Raw genomic sequence first — 13,559 nt, 5'->3', positions numbered from 1 at the left:
GGTCTCAGTGTTTGATAGAGTGTGTGTGTGTGGGTCTCAGTGTCTCATGGAGTGTTTGTGTGTGTAGTTCTCAGTGTGTGATGGTGTGATGGAGTGTATGTGGGTCTCAGTGTGTGATGGAGTGTGTGTGTGGGTATCAGTGTGTGATGGAGTGTGTGTCTGTGGGGCTCAGTGTGTGATGGAGTGTGTGTTTGTGGGTCTCAGTGTGTGATGGAGTGTGTGTATGGTTCTCAGTGTGTGATTGAGTGTGTGTGTGGGGGTCTCAGTGTCTGATAAACTCTGTGTGTGGTTCTCAGTGTGTGATTGAGTGTGTGTGTGGGGGTCTCAGTGTCTGATAAACTGTGTGTGGGTCTCAATGTGTGATGGAGTGTGTGTGTGTGCGTCTCAGTGTGTGATGGAGTGTGTGTGTGGGTCTCTGTGTGTGATGGAGTGTGTGTCTGTGGGGCTCAGTGTGTGATGGAGTGTGTGTTTGTGGGTCTCAGTGTGTGATGGAGTGTGTGTATGGTTCTCAGTGTGTGATTGAGTGTGTGTGTGGGGGTCTCAGTGTCTGATAAACTCTGTGTGTGGTTCTCAGTGTGTGATTGAGTGTGTGTGTGGGGGTCTCAGTGTCTGATAAACTGTGTGGGGGTCTCAGTGTGTGATAGAGTGTGTGTGTGTGGGTCTCAGTGTCTGATGGATTGTGAGTGTGTGTGGGTCTCAGTGTGTGATGGAGTGTGTGTGTGTGGGTCTCAGTGTGTGATGGAGTGTATGTGTGTGGTTCTCAGTGTCTGATGGAGTGTGTGTGGGTCTCAGTGTGTGATGGAGTGTGTCTGTGGGTCTCAGTGTGTGATGGAGTGTGTGTGGGTCTCAGTGTCTGATGGAGAGTTTGTGTGGGGGTCTCAGTGTGTGATGCAGTGTGTGTGTGGGTCGCAGTGTGTGATTGAGTGTGTGTGTGGGTCTCAGTGTGGAGATGGAGTGTGTGTGGGGGGGTCTCAGTGTCTGATAAACTGTCTGTGTGGGTCTCAATGTGTGATGGAGTGTGTGTGTGGGTCTCAGTGTCTGATGGAGTGTTTGTGTGGGGGTCTCAGTGTGTGATGGAGTGTGAGTGTGGGTCTCAGTGTGTGATGGAGTGTCTGTGTGTGTGCGTCTCAGTGTGTGATGGAGTGTGTGTGTGAGTCTCAGTGTCTGATGGACTGTGTGTGTGTAGTTCTCAGTGTGTGATGTGTGATGGAGTGTATGTGGGTCTCAGTGTGTGATGGAGTGTGTGTGTGTGTGGGTCTCAGTTTGTGATGGAGTGTGGGTGGGTCTCAGTGTCTGAGGGAGTGTGTGTGGGGGTCTCAGTGTTTGATAGAGTGTGTGTGTGTGTGTCTCAGTGTCTCATGGAGTGTTTGTGTGTGTAGTTCTCAGTGTGTGATGGTGTGATGGAGTCTATGTGGGTCTCAGTGTGTGATGGAGTGTGTATGTGTGCGTCTCAGTGTGTGATGGAGTGTGTGTGTGGGTATCAGTGTGTGATGGAGTGTGTGTCTGTGGGGCTCAGTGTGTGATGGAGTGTGTGTTTGTGGGTCTCAGTGTGTGATGGATTGTGTGTGTGGTTCTCAGTGTGTCATTGAGTGTGTGTGTGGGGGTCTCAGTGTCTGATAAACTCTGTGTGTGGTTCTCAGTGTGTGATTGAGTGTGTGTGTGGGGGTCTCAGTGTCTGATAAACTGTGTGTGGGTCTCAATGTGTGATGGAGTGTGTGTGGGGGTCTCAGTGTGTGATAGAGTGTGTGTGTGTGGGTCTCTGTGTCTGATGGAGTGTATGTGTGTGGTTCTCAGTGTCTGATGGAGTGTGTGTGGGTCTCAGTGTGTGATGGAGTGTGTGTGTGGGTCTCAGTGTGTGATGGAGTGTGTCTGTGGGTCTCAGTGTGTGATGGAGTGTGTGTGGGTCTCAGTGTCTGATGGAGAGTTTGTGTGGGGGTCTCAGTGTGTGATGCAGTGTGTGTGTGGGTCGCAGTGTGTGATTGAGTGTGTGTGTGGGTCTCAGTGTGTGATGGAGTGTGTGTTGGTTTCAGTGTGTGATTCAGTGTGTCTGTGGGTCTCAATGTGTGATGGAGTGTGTGTGGGGGTCTCAGTGTGTGATGGAGAGTGTGTGTGCGTCTCAGTGTCTGATGGAGTGTTTGTGTGGGGGTCTCAGTGTTTGATAGAGTGTGTGTGTGTGGGTCTCAGTGTCTCATGGAGTGTTTGTGTGTGTAGTTCTCAGTGTGTGATGGTGTGATGGAGTGTATGTGGGTCTCAGTGTGTGATGGAGTGTGTGTGTGGGTATCAGTGTGTGATGGAGTGTGTGTCTGTGGGGCTCAGTGTGTGATGGAGTGTGTGTTTGTGGGTCTCAGTGTGTGATGGAGTGTGTGTGTGGTTCTCAGTGTGTGATTGAGTGTGTGTGTGGGGGTCTCAGTGTCTGATAAACTCTGTGTGTGGTTCTCAGTGTGTGATTGAGTGTGTGTGTGGGGGTCTCAGTGTCTGATAAACTGTGTGTGGGTCTCAGTGTGTGATGGAGTGTGTGTGGGGGTCTCAGTGTGTGATAGAGTGTGTGTGTGTGGGTCTCAGTGTCTGATGGATTGTGAGTGTGTGTGGGTCTCAGTGTGTGATGGAGTGTGTGTGTGTGGGTCTCTGTGTCTGATGGAGTGTATGTGTGTGGTTCTCAGTGTCTGATGGAGTGTGTGTGGGTCTCAGTGTGTGATGGAGTGTGTGTGTGGGTCTCAGTGTGTGATGGAGTGTGTCTGTGGGTCTCAGTGTGTGATGGAGTGTGTGTGGGTCTCAGTGTCTGATGGAGAGTTTGTGTGGGGGTCTCAGTGTGTGATGCAGTGTGTGTGTGGGTCGCAGTGTGTGATTGAGTGTGTGTGTGGGTCTCAGTGTGGAGATGGAGTGTGTTTGGGGGGGTCTCAGTGTCTGATAAACTGTGTGTGTGGGTCTCAATGTGTGAGGGAGTGTGTGTGTGGGCCTCAGTGTGTGATGGAGTGTGTGTGTGTGTCTCAGTGTCTGATGGAGTGTTTGTGTGGGGGTCTCAGTGTGTGATGGAGTGTGTGTATGGGTCTCAGTGTGTGATGGAGTGTCTGTGTGTGTGCGTCTCAGTGTGTGATGGAGTGTGTGTGTGAGTCTCAGTATGTGATGGAGTGTGTGTGTGTGGGTCTCAGTGTCTGATGGACTGTGTGTGTGTAGTTCTCAGTGTGTGATGTTGTGATGGAGTGTATGTGGGTCTCAGTGTGTGATGGAGTGTATGTGGGTCTCAGTGTGTGATGGAGTGTGTGTGTGGTTCTCAGTGTGTGATGGAGAGTGTGTGGGTCTCAGAGTGTGATGCAGTGTGTGTGGGGGTCTTAGTGTGTGATGGAGTGGGTGTTGGTTTCAGTGGGTGATTGAGTGTGTCTCTGGGTCTCAATGTGTGATGGAGTGTGTGTGAGGGTCTCAGTGTGTGATGGAGAGTGTGTGTGGGTCTCAGTGTCTGATGGAGTGTTTGTGTGGGGGTCTCAGTGTTTGATAGAGTGTGTGTGTGTGGGTCTCAGTGTCTGATGGAGTGTTTGTGTGTGTAGTTCTCAGTGTGTGATGGTGTGATGGAGTGTATGTGTGTCTCAGTGTGTGATGGAGTGTGTGTATGGTTCTCAGTGTGTGATGGATGTGTATGTGTGCGTCTCAGTGTGTGATGGAGTGTGTGTGTGGGTATCAATGTGTGATGGAGTGTGTGTCTGTGGGGCTCAGTGTGTGATGGAGTGTGTGTTTGTGGGTCTCAGCGTGTGATGGAGTGTGTGTGTGGTTCTCAGTGTGTGATTGAGTGTGTGTGTGGGGGTCTCAGTGTCTGATAAACTGTGTGTGGGTCTCAATGTGTGATGGAGTGTGTGTGGGGGTCTCAGTGTGTGATAGAGTGTGTGTGTGTGGGTCTCAGTGTCTGATGGATTGTGAGTGTGTGTGGGTCTCAGTGTGTGATGGAGTGTGTGTGTGTGGGTCTCTGTGTCTGATGGAGTGTATGTGTGTGGTTCTCAGTGTCTGATGGAGTGTGTGTGGGTCTCAGTGTGTGATGGATGGTGTGTGTGTGTGTCTCAGTGTGTGATGGAGTGTGTCTGTGGGTCTCAGTGTGTGATGGAGTGTGTGTCTGTGGGTCACAGTGTGTGATGGAGTGTGTGTGTGGTTCTCAGTGTGTGACTGAGTGTGTGTGGGGGGGTCTCAGGGTCTGATAAACTGTGTGTGTGGGTCTCAATGTGTGATGGAGTGTGTGTGGGGGCCTCAGTGTGTGATGGAGTGTTTGTGTGGGGGTCTCAGTGTGTGATGGAGTGTGTGTGAGGGTCTCAGTGTCTGATGGAGTGTTTGTGTGTGCGTCTCAGTGTGTGATGGAGTGTGTGAGCGTGGGTCTCAGTGTGTGATGGAGTGTGTGTGTGTGGGTCTCAGTGTGTGATGGAGTGTGTGTGTGGGTCTCAGTGTGTGATGGAGTGTGTGTGGTTCTCAGTGTGTGATGGAGTGTGTGTGTGTGTGGGTCTCAGTATCTGATGGAGTGTGTGTGTGTGGGTCTCAATGTGTGATGGAGAGTGTGCCTGTGGGTCTCAGTGTGTGATGGAGTGTGTGTGTGTGGGTCTCAATGTCTGATGGAGTGTGTGTGTGGGTCTCAGTGTGTGATGGAGTGTGTGTGTGTGGGTCTCAATTTGTGATGGAGTGTGTGTGGGTCTCAGTGTCTGAGGGAGTGTGTGTGGGTCTCAGTGTGTGATGGAGTGTGTGTGTGGGGGTCTCAGTGTGTGATGGAGTGTGTGTTGGTCTCAGTGTGTGATGGAGAGTGTGTGTGGGTCTCAGTGTGTGATGGAGTGTGTCTGTGGGTCTCAGTGTGTGATGGAGTGTGTGTGTGGGTCTCAGTGTGTGATGGAGTGTGTGTGTGGGTCTCAGTGTGTGATGGAGTGTGTCTGTGGGTCTCAGTGTGTGATGGAGTGTGTGTGTGGGGGTCTCAGTGTCTGATAAACTGTGTGTGGGTCTCAATGTGTGATGGAGTGTGTGTGGGGGTATCAGTGTGTGATAGAGTGTGTGTGTGTGGGTCTCAGTGTCTGATGGACAGTGAGTGTGTGGTTCTCAGTGTCTGATGGAGTGTGTGTGGGTCTCAGTGTGTGATGGAGTGTGTAGTGGGTCTCAGTGTGTGATGGAGTGTGTCAGTGGGTCTCAGTTTGTGATGGAGTGTGTGTGTGTGTGGGTCTCTGTGTCTGATGGACTGTGTGTGTGTGGTTCTCAGTGTCTGATGGAGTGTGTGTGGGTCTCAGTGTGTGATGGAGTGTGTAGTGGGTCTCAGTGTGTGATGGAGTGTGTCAGTGGGTCTCAGTTTGTGATGGAGTGTGTGTGTGGTTCTCAGTGTGTGACTGAGTGTGTGTGGGGGTGTCTCGGTGTCTGATAAACTGTGTGTGTGGGTCTCAATGTGTGATGAAGTGTGTGTAGGGGCCTCAGTGTGTGATGGAGTATGTGTGTGGGTCTCAGTGTGTGATGGAGTGTGTGTGTGGGTCTCAGTGTGTGATGGAGTGTTTGTGTGGGTCTCAGTTTGTGATGAAGTGTGTGTGTGGGTCTCAGTGTGTGATGGAGTGTGTCTGTGGGTCTCAGTGTGTGATGGAGTGTGTGTGTGGTTCTCAGTTTGTGATGAAGTGTGTGTGGGTCTCAGTGTGTGATGGAGTGTGTGTGTGGGTCTCAGTTTGTGATGAAGTGTGTGTGGGTCTCAGTGTGTGATGGAGTGTGTCTGTGGGTCTCAGTGTGTGATGGAGTGTGTGTGTGGTTCTCAGTGTGTGACTGAGTGTGTGTGGGGGAGTCTCAGGGTCTGATACACTGTGTGTGTGGGTCTCAATGTGTGATGGAGTGTGTGTGGGGGCCTCAGTGTGTGATGGAATGTGTGTGTGGGTCTCAGTGTCTGACGGAGTGTGTGTCTGTGGGTCTCAGTGTGTGATGGAGTGTGTGTGGGTCTCAGTGTGTGATGGAGTGTGTGTGTGGGTCTCAGTGTGTGATGGAGGATGTGTGTGGGTCTCAGTGTGTGATGCAGTGTGTGTGTGGGTCTCAGTGTGTGATGGAGTGTGTGTCTGTGGGGCTCAGTATGTGATGGAGTGTGTGTTTGTGGGTCTCAGTGTCTGATGGACTGTGTGTGTGGGTCTCAGTGTGTGATTGAGTGTGTTTATGGGTCTCAGTGTGGAGATGGAGTGTGTGTGTGTGGGACTCAGTGTCTGATGGAGTGTTTCTGTGTGGTTCTCAGTGTCTGATGGAGTGTGTGTGTGTAGTTCTCAGTGTGTGATGTTGTGATGGAATGTATGTGGTTCTCAGTGTGTGATGGACTGTGTGCGTGTGGGTCTCAGTGTGTGATGGAGTGTGTGTGTGGGTCTCAAAGTGTGATGGAGTGTGTGTGGGTGTCTCAGTGTGTGATGGAGTGTGTGTGTGTGGGTCTGAGTGTCTGATGGACTGTGTGTGTGTGGGTCTCAGTGTGTGATGGAGTGTGTGTGTGTGGGTCTCTGTGTCTGCTGGAGAGTGTATGTGTGGTTCTCAGTGTCTGATGGAGTGTGTGTGGGTCTCAGTGTCTGATGGAGTGTGTGTGTGGCTCTCAGTGTGGAGATGGAGTGTGTGTGTGTGTGTGGGTCTCAGTGTGTGATTGTGTGTGTGTGTGGGTCTCAATGTGTGATGGAGTGTGTGTGTGGTTCTCAGTGTGTGATGGAGTGTGTGTGTGTGCGTCTCAGTGTGTGATTGAGTGTGTGTGTCGGTCTCAGTGCGTGATGGAGTGTGTGTCTGTGGGTCTCAGTGTGTGATGGAGTGTGTGTCTGTGGGTCTCAGTGTGTGATGGAGTGTGTGTGAGGGTCTCAGTGTGTGATTGAGTGTGTGTGTGGGTCTCAGTGTGGAGATGGAGTGTGTGTGTGTGTGTGTGGGTCTCAGTGTGTGATTGTGTGTGTGTGTGGGTCTCAATGTGTGATGGAGTGTGTGTGTGGTTCTCAGTGTGTGATGGAGTGTGTGTGTGTGCGTCTCAGTGTGTGATTGAGTGTGTGTGTCGGTCTCAGTGCGTGATGGAGTGTGTGTCTGTGGGGCTCAGTGTGTGATGGAGTGTGTGTCTGTGGGTCTCAGTGTGTGATGGAGTGTGTGTGGGTCTCAGTGTCTGATGGAGAGTTTGTGTGGGGGTCTCAGTGTGTGCTGCAGTGTGTGTGTGGGTCGCAGTGTGTGATTGAGTGTGTGTGTGTGGGTCTCAGTGTGGAGATGGAGTGTGTGTGGGGGGGTCTCAGTGTCTGATAAACTGTGTGTGTGGGTCTCAATGCGTGAGGGAGTGTGTGTGGGGGCCTCAGTGTGTGGTGGAGTGTGTGTGTGTGGGTCTCAATGTCTGATGGAGTGTTTGTGTGGGGGTCTCAGTGTGTGATGGAGTGTGTGTGTGGTTCTCAGTATCTGATGGAGTGTTTGTGTGGGGATCTCAGTGTGTGATAGAGTGTTTGTGTGTGCGTCTCAGTATGTGATGGATTGTGTGTGTGTAGTTCTCAGTGTGTGATGGAGTGTGTGTGTGTGCGTCTCAGTGTGTGATTGAGTGTGTGTGTGGGTCTCAGTGTGTGATTGAGTGTGCGTGTGGGTCTCAGTGTGTGATGGAGTGTGTGTCTGTGGGGTTCAGTGTGTGATGGAGTGTGTGTGTGTGCGTCTCAGTGTGTGATTGAGTGTGTGTGTGGGTCTCAGTGTGTGATTGAGTGTGCGTGTGGGTCTCAGTGTGTGATGGAGTGTGTGTCTGTGGGGCTCAGTGTGTGATGGAGTGTGTGTGTGTGCGTCTCAGTGTGTGATTGAGTGTGTGTGTGGGTCTCAGTGTGGAGATGGAGTGTGTGTGTGTGGGTCTCAGTGTCCGATGGAGTGTATATGTTTGGTTCTCAGTGTCTGATGGAGTGTGTGTGTGTAGTTCTCAGTGTGTGATGGAGTGTATGTGGGTCTCAGTGTGTGATGGAGTGTGTGTGTGGGTCTCAGTGTGTGATGGAGTGTGTCTGTGGGTCTCAGTGTGTGATGGAGTGTGTGTCTGTGGGTCACAGTGTGTGATGGAGTGTGTGTGTGGTTCTCAGTGTGTGACTGAGTGTGTGTGGGGGGGTCTCAGGGTCTGATAAACTGTGTGTGTGGGTCTCAATGTGTGATGGAGTATGTGTGGGTCTCAGTGTCTGATGGAGTGTTTGTGTGTGGGTCTTGGTGTGTGATGGAGTGTGTGCGTGGGTCTCAGTGTGTGATGGAGTGTGTGTGTGTGTGGGTCTCAGTGTGTGATGGAGTGTGTGTGTGTGTGGGTCTCAGTGTGTGATGGAGTGTGAGTGTGGGTCTCAGTGTGTGATGGACTGTGAGTGTGTGTGGGTCTCAGTGTGTGATGGAGTGTGTGTGTGGGTCTCAGTGTGTGATGGAGTGTGTGTGGGCCTCAGTGTCTGAGGGAGTGTGTGTGGGTCTCAGTGTGTGATGGAGTGTGTGTGTGGGGGTCTCAGTGTGTGATGGAGTGTGTGTTGGTCTCAGTGTATGATGGAGTGTGTGTGGGTCTCAGTGTCTGATGGAGTGTGTGTGGGTCTCAGTGCGTGATGGAGTGTGTGTGTGTGGGTCTCAGTGTGTGATGGAGTGTGTGTGGGTCTCAGTGTGTGATGGAGTGTGTGTGTGGGTCTCAGTGTGTGATGGAGTGTGTCTGTGGGTCTCAGTGTGTGATGGAGTGTGTGTGTGGGTCTCAGTGTGTGATGGAGTGTGTGTGTGTGTAGTTCTCAGTGTGTGATGGAGTGTGTGTGTGTGCGTCTCAGTGTGTGATTGAGTGTGTGTGTCGGTCTCAGTGCGTGATGGAGTGTGTGTCTGTGGGGCTCAGTGTGTGATGGAGTGTGTGTCTGTGGGTCTCAGTGTGTGATGGAGTGTGTGTGGGTCTCAGTGTCTGAGGGAGTGTGTGTGGGTCTCAGTGTGTGATGGAGTGTGTGTGTGGGGGTCTCAGTGTGTGATGGAGTGGGTGTGTGTGGGTCTTAGTGTGTGATGGAGTGTATATGTTTGGTTCTCAGTGTCTGATGGAGTGTGTGTGTGTAGTTCTCAGTGTGTGATGGAGTGTATGTGGGTCTCAGTGTGTGATGGAGTGTGTGTGTGGGTCTCAGTGTGTGATGGAGTGTGTGTGTGGGTCTCAGTGTGGAGATGGAGTGTGTGTGTGTGGGTCTCAGTGTCCGATGGAGTGTATATGTTTGGTTCTCAGTGTCTGATGGAGTGTGTGTGTGTAGTTCTCAGTGTGTGATGGAGTGTATGTGGGTCTCAGTGTGTGATGGAGTGTGTGTGTGGGTCTCAGTGTGTGATGGAGTGTGTCTGTGGGTCTCAGTGTGTGATGGAGTGTGTGTCTGTGGGTCACAGTGTGTGATGGAGTGTGTGTGTGGTTCTCAGTGTGTGACTGAGTGTGTGTGGGGGGGTCTCAGGGTCTGATAAACTGTGTGTGTGGGTCTCAATGTGTGATGGAGTATGTGTGGGTCTCAGTGTCTGATGGAGTGTTTGTGTGGGGGTCTCAGTGTGTGATGGAGTGTGTGCGTGGGTCTCAGTGTGTGATGGAGTGTGTGTGTGTGTGGGTCTCAGTGTGTGATGGAGTGTGTGTGTGTGTGGGTCTCAGTGTGTGATGGAGTGTGAGTGTGGGTCTCAGTGTGTGATGGACTGTGAGTGTGTGTGGGTCTCAGTGTGTGATGGAGTGTGAGTGTGGGTCTCAGTGTGTGATGGACTGTGAGTGTGTGTGGGTCTCAGTGTGTGATGGAGTGTGTGTGGGCCTCAGTGTCTGAGGGAGTGTGTGTGGGTCTCAGTGCGTGATGGAGTGTGTGTGTGGGGGTCTCAGTGTGTGATGGAGTGTGTGTGTGGGTCTCAGTGTGTGATGGAGTGTGTGTGTGGGGGTCTCAGTGTGTGATGGAGTGTGTGTTGGTCTCAGTGTGTGATGGAGTGTGTGTGGGTCTCAGTGCGTGATGGAGTGTGTGTGTGTGGGTCTCAGTGTGTGATGGAGTGTGTGTGGGTCTCAGTGTGTGATGGAGTGTGTGTGTGGGTCTCAGTGTGTGATGGAGTGTGTCTGTGGGTCTCAGTGTGTGATGGAGTGTGTGTGTGGGTCTCAGTGTGTGATGGAGTGTGTGTGTGTGTAGTTCTCAGTGTGTGATGGTGTGATGGAGTGTAGTTCTCAGTGTGTGATGGAGTGTGTGTGTGTGCGTCTCAGTGTGTGATTGAGTGTGTGTGTCGGTCTCAGTGCGTGATGGAGTGTGTGTCTGTGGGGCTCAGTGTGTGATGGAGTGTGTGTCTGTGGGTCTCAGTGTGTGATGGAGTGTGTGTGGGTCTCAGTGTCTGAGGGAGTGTGTGTGGGTCTCAGTGTGTGATGGAGTGTGTGTGTGGGGGTCTCAGTGTGTGATGGAGTGGGTGTGTGTGGGTCTTAGTGTGTGATGGAGTGTGTGTGTGGGTCTCAGTGTGTGATGGAGTGTGTGTTGGTCTCAGTGTGTGATGGAGTGTGTGTGTGGGTCTCAGTGTGTGATGGAGTGTGTCTGTGGGTCTCAGTGTGTGATTGAGTGTGTCTGTGGGTCTCAATGTGTGATGGAGTGTGTGTGGGGGTCTCAGTGTGTGATGGAGAGTGTGTGTGGGTCTCAGTGTCTGATGGAGTGTTTGTGTGGGGGTCTCAGTGTGTGATAGAGTGTGTGTGTGTGGGTCTCAGTGTCTGATGGACTGTGAGTGTGTGTGGGTCTCAGTGTGTGATGAAGTGTGTGTGTGTGGGTCTCAGTGTCTGATGGAGTGTGTATGTGTGGTTCTCAGTGTCTGATGGAGTGTGTGTGTGTAGTTCTCTGTGTGTGATGGTGTGATGGACTGTATGTGGGTCTCAGTGTGTGATGGAGTGTGTGTGTGGGTCTCAGTTTGTGATGAAGTGTGTGTGGGTCTCAGTGTGTGATGGAGTGTGTCTGTGGGTCTCAGTGTGTGATGGAGTGTGTGTGTGGTTCTCAGTGTGTGACTGAGTGTGTGTGGGGGAGTCTCAGGGTCTGATACACTGTGTGTGTGGGTCTCAATGTGTGATGGAGTGTGTGTGGGGGCCTCAGTGTGTGATGGAATGTGTGTGTGGGTCTCAGTGTCTGACGGAGTGTGTGTCTGTGGGTCTCAGTGTGTGATGGAGTGTGTGTGGGTCTCAGTGTGTGATGGAGTGTGTGTGTGGGTCTCAGTGTGTGATGGAGGATGTGTGTGGGTCTCAGTGTGTGATGCAGTGTGTGTGTGGGTCTCAGTGTGTGATGGAGTGTGTGTCTGTGGGGCTCAGTATGTGATGGAGTGTTTGTTTATGGGTCTCAGTGTCTGATGGACTGTGTGTGTGGGTCTCAGTGTGTGATTGAGTGTGTTTATGGGTCTCAGTGTGGAGATGGAGTGTGTGTGTGTGGGACTCAGTGTCTGATGGAGTGTTTCTGTGTGGTTCTCAGTGTCTGATGGAGTGTGTGTGTGTAGTTCTCAGTGTGTGATGTTGTGATGGAATGTATGTGGTTCTCAGTGTGTGATGGAGTGTGTGCGTGTGGGTCTCAGTGTGTGATGGAGTGTGTGTGTGGGTCTCAAAGTGTGATGGAGTGTGTGTGGGTGTCTCAGTGTGTGATGGAGTGTGTGTGTGTGGGTCTGAGTGTCTGATGGACTGTGTGTGTGTGGGTCTCAGTGTGTGATGGAGTGTGTGTGTGTGGGTCTCTGTGTCTGCTGGAGAGTGTATGTGTGGTTCTCAGTGTCTGATGGAGTGTGTGTGGGTCTCAGTGTCTGATGGAGTGTGTGTGTGGCTCTCAGTGTGGAGATGGAGTGTGTGTGTGTGTGTGGGTCTCAGTGTGTGATTGTGTGTGTGTGTGGGTCTCAATGTGTGATGGAGTGTGTGTGTGGTTCTCAGTGTGTGATGGAGTGTGTGTGTGTGCGTCTCAGTGTGTGATTGAGTGTGTGTGTCGGTCTCAGTGCGTGATGGAGTGTGTGTCTGTGGGTCTCAGTGTGTGATGGAGTGTGTGTCTGTGGGTCTCAGTGTGTGATGGAGTGTGTGTGAGGGTCTCAGTGTGTGATTGAGTGTGTGTGTGGGTCTCAGTGTGGAGATGGAGTGTGTGTGTGTGTGTGGGTCTCAGTGTGTGATTGTGTGTGTGTGTGGGTCTCAATGTGTGATGGAGTGTGTGTGTGGTTCTCAGTGTGTGATGGAGTGTGTGTGTCGGTCTCAGTGCGTGATGGAGTGTGTGTCTGTGGGGCTCAGTGTGTGATGGAGTGTGTGTCTGTGGGTCTCAGTGTGTGATGGAGTGTGTGTGGGTCTCAGTGTCTGATGGAGAGTTTGTGTGGGGGTCTCAGTGTGTGCTGCAGTGTGTGTGTGGGTCGCAGTGTGTGATTGAGTGTGTGTGTGTGGGTCTCAGTGTGGAGATGGAGTGTGTGTGGGGGGGTCTCAGTGTCTGATAAACTGTGTGTGTGGGTCTCAATGTCTGATGGAGTGTGTGTGTGGGTCTCAGTGTGTGATGGAGTGTGTGTGTGGGTCTCAGTGTGTGATGGAGGATGTGTGTGGGTCTCAGTGTGTGATGCAGTGTGTGTGTGGGTCTCAGTGTGTGATGGAGTGTGTGTCTGTGGGGCTCAGTATGTGATGGAGTGTGTGTTTGTGGGTCTCAGTGTCTGATGGACTGTGTGTGTGGGTCTCAGTGTGTGATTGAGTGTGTTTATGGGTCTCAGTGTGGAGATGGAGTGTGTGTGTGTGGGACTCAGTGTCTGATGGAGTGTTTCTGTGTGTAGTTCTCAGTGTGTGATGTTGTGATGGAATGTATGTGGTTCTCAGTGTGTGATGGAGTGTGTGCGTGTGGGTCTCAGTGTGTGATGGAGTGTGTGTGTGGGTCTCAAAGTGTGATGGAGTGTGTGTGGGTGTCTCAGTGTGTGATGGAGTGTGTGTGTGTGGGTCTGAGTGTCTGATGGACTGTGTGTGTGTGGGTCTCAGTGTGTGATGGAGTGTGTGTGTGTGGGTCTCTGTGTCTGCTGGAGAGTGTATGTGTGGTTCTCAGTGTCTGATGGAGTGTGTGTGGGTCTCAGTGTCTGATGGAGTGTGTGTGTGGCTCTCAGTGTGGAGATGGAGTGTGTGTGTGTGTGTGGGTCTCAGTGTGTGATTGTGTGTGTGTGTGGGTCTCAATGTGTGGTGGAGTGTGTGTGTGGTTCTCAGTGTGTGATGGAGTGTGTGTGTGTGCGTCTCAGTGTGTGATTGAGTGTGTGTGTCGGTCTCAGTGCGTGATGGAGTGTGTGTCTGTGGGTCTCAGTGTGTGATGGAGTGTGTGTCTGTGGGTCTCAGTGTGTGATGGAGTGTGTGTGAGGGTCTCAGTGTGTGATTGAGTGTGTGTGTGGGTCTCAGTGTGGAGATGGAGTGTGTGTGTGTGTGTGGGTCTCAGTGTGTGATTGTGTGTGTGTGTGGGTCTCAATGTGTGATGGAGTGTGTGTGTGGTTCTCAGTGTGTGATGGAGTGTGTGTGTGTGCGTCTCAGTGTGTGATTGAGTGTGTGTGTCGGTCTCAGTGCGTGATGGAGTGTGTGTCTGTGGGGCTCAGTGTGTGATGGAGTGTGTGTCTGTGGGTCTCAGTGTGTGATGGAGTGTGTGTGGGTCTCAGTGTCTGATGGAGAGTTTGTG

The sequence above is a fragment of the Chiloscyllium plagiosum genome, unplaced genomic scaffold (genome assembly GCF_037043375.1).
Source record: "Chiloscyllium plagiosum isolate Xiang-an unplaced genomic scaffold, Cpla_swu_hap1 HiC_scaffold_19, whole genome shotgun sequence".
In the NCBI taxonomy this organism is placed as follows: Eukaryota; Metazoa; Chordata; class Chondrichthyes; order Orectolobiformes; family Hemiscylliidae; genus Chiloscyllium; species Chiloscyllium plagiosum.
Note: the sequence above shows the minus strand (reverse complement) of the source record.